The following is a 6,000-nucleotide window of genomic DNA, read 5'->3' on the forward strand; positions in this document are numbered from 1 at the left end:
TTTCTGACCTAGTAAAGCTGTCTTAAATTTTGCCACCCACTACTGTACTAGGGTTGCCACCTTTGTTCTGGCAAAATATAGGACAGGGTGGGGGACTTTTTCTTTTTCTTTTCATCTGGTGCTGAAGTGACTTTAAAACAATCCATTACAATCTATAGCAGCCTAACAGGATAGCCCCTCTGGAATTTGTCACACACGAATTTGTAAATCTGTCTGTGCTTGGCTACCCAGAGCTTAAATGCATGTGGTTTCACACAGCCTTGCATTTGGAGACTATCTCTAACTTGGCAGAGAGAGAGAGAGAGAGAGAGAGAATGAGGAGACATGAAATACATACAGGACAATCCTGTACAGTGGTACCCTGGTTATCAAACTTAATCCATTCTGGGAGTCCGTTCAACTCCCAAAACCGTTCGAAAACCAAAGCGTGGCTTCCGATTGGCTGCAGGAACTTCCTGCACTCAAGCAGAAGCCGCAGGTGCCATGTTGGAAGTTTGGCTTCCAAAAAACGTTCATAAACTGGAACACTTACTTCCGGGTTTACGACGTTCAGGAGCCAATTTGTTCAGGAGCTAAGCCGTTCGACAACCAAGGTACCACTGTATTATACAAGACAGGAGAAAACCCTACTATACACATTGAACTTTAAGGCTTAAGGACTGGCAGCTTCTATTACGGGATGAGCTTTCATGTATTCACCTGTCCATTTTAGTCTGATGCATGCATCTGGTGAAGTGGGCACTAGTCCATGAAAACTTCTGCTGCATATACCCTGCAACATTTTCCTGATGAAAATAGGGATGTCCTATTCTATCATCATCATCATCATCATCATCATCATCATCATCATCATCATATTTCTGCCCCACCTATCTGACTGGGTTGCCCCAGCCACTCTGGGTGGCTTCCAACTTATATAAAAACATAATAAATGATTAAACATTAAAAAACTTCCATATGCAGGATTGCCTTCAGAGGTCTTCTAAAGGTTATATAATTACTTATCTCCTTGGATCGGGGGTTCCATAACTCTATACCTTCGAACAATTCTACAATGAAAATAGGGACATCCTAGGGGATAGTGGGACGCGGGTGGCATTGTGGGTTAAACCACAGAGCCTAGGACTTGCCGATCAGAAGGTCGGCGGTTCGAATCCCCGCAACAGGGTGAGCTCCCATTGCTCGGTCCCTGCTCCTGCCCACCTAGCAGTTCGAAAGCACGTCAAAGTGCAAGTAGATAAATAGGTACAGCTCTGGCGGGAAGGTAAACTGCGTTTCTGTGTGCTGCTCTGGTTCGCCAGAAGCGGCTTAGTCATGCTGGCCACATGACCCAGAAGCTATACGCCTGCTCCCTCGGCCAATAAAGCGAGATGAGTGCCGCACCCCCAGAGTCAGCCACGTTCGGACCTAATGGTCAGGGGTCCCTTTACCTTTAAGGGATAGTGGAACCTTCCAAGATCAAATCAGAAACAGGGACTGTCCCTGGAAAATAGGGACACCTGGAGGGTCTTCTGTGGCATAACTGGTCGGTCTCTAAGGGGTGTCACAAGGCCTGCTGTTGATTTTTGCTTCAGCAGACTCCTAGAACTAACCGCCTTTCTGGAAAGTGCATGTTTAGGCTGATCATTGCAGAGGAGTTGTGCTGGTCTTCTGAAACTCCCACCTATATTCAGTGGCGTAGCGTGGGTTGTCAGCACCCGGGGCAAGGCAAGTAATTTGCGCCCCCTAGCCCGTGGATTTGCACCCCCTAACCCGTGGATTTGCGCCCCCTAACCCTAACCCCCAGATGTTGCGCCCGGTGCGGTCGGCCCCCCCCTGCACCCCCATGCTACGCCACTGCCTATATTAGGACCAACAATTTAAAGAGGTCTTGCTGCACCCAACTCAGGATGACATTCTGTCCATCTGATAGTGTGTCTTTAAGCTGTTACAAGATGCTGCCATTTTTGCTGCATAGTGGGAACCCTTCTGAAAATGGTACTGTTCTGACAGGCCTTCAGCACTTCATCTGCCCCCTCCAACCTGAAGCATGGCAGTTTCTGATCGCCCAATCTGTTGCATGGCAGAGATGGTCCTACGGAAGAGCAAGTTTCCCCTGATGGCTGCCATGCTGCTAGGACTAATCCAGCATTTGGTACCTTGATAATTACCAGGAGTGTTTGCAGGTAGCCTGGGTGTGGGTGGTGGGGCTTAGTCCTGGGTCTTTTGTGCAGAGCTCTAAATCTTCTGCCCCTTGTCCTCCCTTTCTGTTGCTGTTGTTTGTTGTTGCTATCATTACTATTAAATTAACCTTCCATAAAGATCTTAGCAATGTCCTTTTGGTTGCAGTCAGATCAACAAAAGTTAGAGGCTGGAAAATGTCCTCTGATTTTTTTGACCACAAAATTATTATAAGAGTTTTTGGCGTCTCACTGTCATGGAAAGATTGACACATGATATGCAGAAAGTGAGGAGCGAAGCTATATCTAATCAATTTGACATGGAATGGTTTCCATTCCTAATGTTCATAAATCCTTCTCTTGAGAGTTCACAACCTCCAACTACCCACCCAGGATTTTGGAGGGGATATATCTGATAGTTATTTTACTGATTTTTTCTCTCTGATTTTAATGCCTATAGTTTTTTTTTTCTTTTAAAACATTTTATTTTTACTTTTCAAGTTTATACATTTCACTAATTTTACAATCATTTTGGCATTTCAAAACTTGACTTCCTTCCCCCTCTTTCTGTGGTTCCTTAAATTTGTTTTAATATCTTCTGCATATCCAAATTCACTTAATTTGCTCATTTATTAATCTCCTTTAAATATATACTCTTATGAAACTGCAGGTTATTACAATAATCCTGTCAACGTTTTTATCTGTTTATAATTTATCTGTAAATATTCAATAAACCAATGGAAATGGTTTATATCAAAAAATAAAAAAATATACTGCAATAATGACACCCGAGAGATCTGTAACTGCTTTGTCATTGCTGTTCTTTATCGTACTGTAATTTGCAAAATAAAAATATTTTTAAAAATATTATTATTATTATTAATTTGGTTGAGCGCAGTGCAGAGCACAGCACAGCACTGGTGCAATCCCAGCCAATCAACATCTTGATTTGACCAGAGGTATCAATACAAATATATTGGCATATGCAAATGTTATGCAAATTCATGTTGTGGGCCTGTGCTCAAAGCCCTTTAAGAAATGAGAAACACCTCTTATACACAACTAATGAACGTGAGAGTGTCAGTGTTGGTGACAAATTTTGCCGCAGCCAAGGAAGATGGTTTATTTACCTAAACTCACAGGTGGGCAATAGATTTATTTGGACCAACCAAAATATGTCATCAATGAGAGGCATTTTGAGTTCTCCAGAGGTTTTTCTCAGGCTAGATATTACTCAAAGAAGTGCTGGGAACAGGGTGAGAAAAGGGGAGAATTAACAAAAAAGCGACTGGGTGTTGCAGGCCTGCATTTAGGCTTGCAACCACACCATACATTTAAAGCACATTTAACACACATTTAAAGAACATGGCTTCCTCCAAAGAATCCTGGGAGCCGTCGTTTGCTAAGGATGCTGGGAATTGTGTGTGTGTGTGTGTGTGTGTGTGTGAACTACAGTCCCCAGAATTCTTTTGGGAAAGCTGCATGCTTTAAATGTGCTTTAAATGTAAGGTGTGGATCCGCTGTTTGCCTCAAGATGCAGATTGCAAGCACACTCTTACCCTCTTTTCTATAGCGATGAAAACTACTGTATTCTGATCTAGTCAATTTCACTCCAAAGGGGAGGAAGATTATGAAAGGATGTCAAGAAAAAGCCTTGTTCAATGAGTGGAGGGGGAGAATAGTGAGGTTTGGAAAATAAGTTTTCAAGTGGGTAGAATACTCTTGAACTTTAAAAGGACTTACATACATGCACCAGAAATCGCTCTCTCTCTCTCTCTCTCTCTCTGACACACACACACACACACTTCTTTATTTAAAGGAAAAAAAAATCAAAATTGCTCTTGTGCAGTTATGAAGCTGCGTGAAAGTCACCATGAGGGTGACATGAGAATGGGCCTTTTCTGTGGTGGCTCCCCATTTGTGAAATGCTCTCCCCAGGGAGTTTCGCCTGGCACCTTCATTATACATCTCTGGTGCCAGGCAAAAATGTTCAACCAGACTTTGGGCCAATTAATATTCTGCAGCCTTTTAAATGTATTTTTGGGAGGAGCGGGTTATTGTTTTGTTTTGCTTTGCTTAATTAATTATTTTGTGCTTTTAACCTATATTTTCATGCTGTGAATCACCCTGGGATCTTTGGATGAAAGGTGGAGACATAGATAGATGCAGCAGAATTAGGTGGTCCAGGTGGTTGCTTCTGATTGCAAGTGGTGAATGTGCGGATATGCCCTTTGCACGTTCAGCAGATGCTCCCTGACAGGCGAGCTTTCTAAGTGCAGGGAATTCCCCTCCTCCTCCCATAAGGGATGATTTGGACATGGAGTTCATGGGAAATTATCGACACTTAATTTTGCTGGTCCTTCAGTCCTCACGGGGTGTCCCTCCAAAGGATTTCTTCCTCCAAAGGGGCAATCGGGTGTTGGGAGCTTTTCAGGGGCTGGGAGAGGCTGTGTAGAGCAGAGGCAGGCAATGGCGTGACCTTGACTGAGCTCTGGCCTTGTTGCCTCATAATTAACCCAGCATGAATCATGAATTGTTAATGCTATCGATTGGCTCTTTGAATCCCTCTGCCTGTGAATTCAATTTGAAGATGCTTTATGGGCAGGAAAAGGAGCAGCACAATGCAAATTGAAAGGCTCATTTGCGCCCAGAGGTTGTTGTCAAGGCCAGCAGCAGCAGCAGTTGAAAGGAAGGCTTTGCTGCAACCCGGGATGTGACTGGTTCGAAACTCAACTCTGCATGAATTTGCAGGCTGTTATAATGTCTGGATTATGACTTCCATCAACCTGGAGTTGTAGCACAAAACACTGGAGAAGGGTGTTGCATAGATAAAAACAGATATTGGGGGGGGGGGTTCTCTCCCCCCCCCGCAGGGTCAGTCTAGATGATACACTAGGCCCCTTCCAGGCTGGCTTACAGAAGAGGCTGCAGAAGCATCCAGAAAGTTCCTTTGTTAACATAATAACTTTGGATGGTCAGTTAAGTACTGCTATTAACCATATCCAAAGAGGTTGCTCTGTTGCCATAGGAACAAATGGGCGGCATTTTGCTACCTCACTTGCCTGGATGCCAAGTTATTGTAGGATGGAGAACAGGCCAAGGGGGGCTGTATATGGGATAGTTTTATGTTTAAGTTTGCCTGATGCTGGAAGCTGGGGACACAGAGGTGTGTCTTGCTCTGCACTGGACCCCAAGCTGTGGCTTTCCTGGAAACCTAACCTAAGCAAGTTCTGTTATGGCGCTAATATTGTGAGCCCCTCCACTCTATGCTCAGGTTGTAAATATATGTGTAAACCACGCCATATATCTTAAGGATGTCGCAGTCTCCACTGACTGTCATTCCAAGGAAACTGAATCCTGGGTAAGCATAGGCATCCCTGGAGTCTGCTGCTGCTTGGAGACTGGAGTGCAGGCAGCAGTGAGTTTCCGAGACTTTCTACAAATTCAAAGAAGCTAAACTCAAGCTTAGAGACTTGAAGCTTGTAATTAAATTTGCAATTTTTTGGCAAAATGGGCCATGGGGCAGGCATTTGCAATTACAAATGCAAGCCAGACTCGGGAGATTATTGTTTCAGCGTGACTTTTTAATATTTAGTTACTACTAACAAGGTGGCGGAGGTGGAAAGAGAAAGCTGTAACAAGTTTCTCTTTTCTCTATAGAGCTGGAATAGTTTGCACCAGTCCAGATGCTTCCATTTTTTGCCCTTTAGGAACAGTGATGCCACTCCCCTCCTCTGGTGGTGAGGTGAAACCGCTGCATTACCAGCACCCAAGAAACATGCCTGGAGGTCCTGAGCTGCCTAGACAAGACCCCCCTCTCAGCCTCACTGATGTGGTCCAA

Source organism: Podarcis filfolensis (assembly GCF_964270895.1).
Source record: "Podarcis filfolensis genome assembly, chromosome: 16".
NCBI classification, from domain to species: domain Eukaryota; kingdom Metazoa; phylum Chordata; class Lepidosauria; order Squamata; family Lacertidae; genus Podarcis; species Podarcis filfolensis.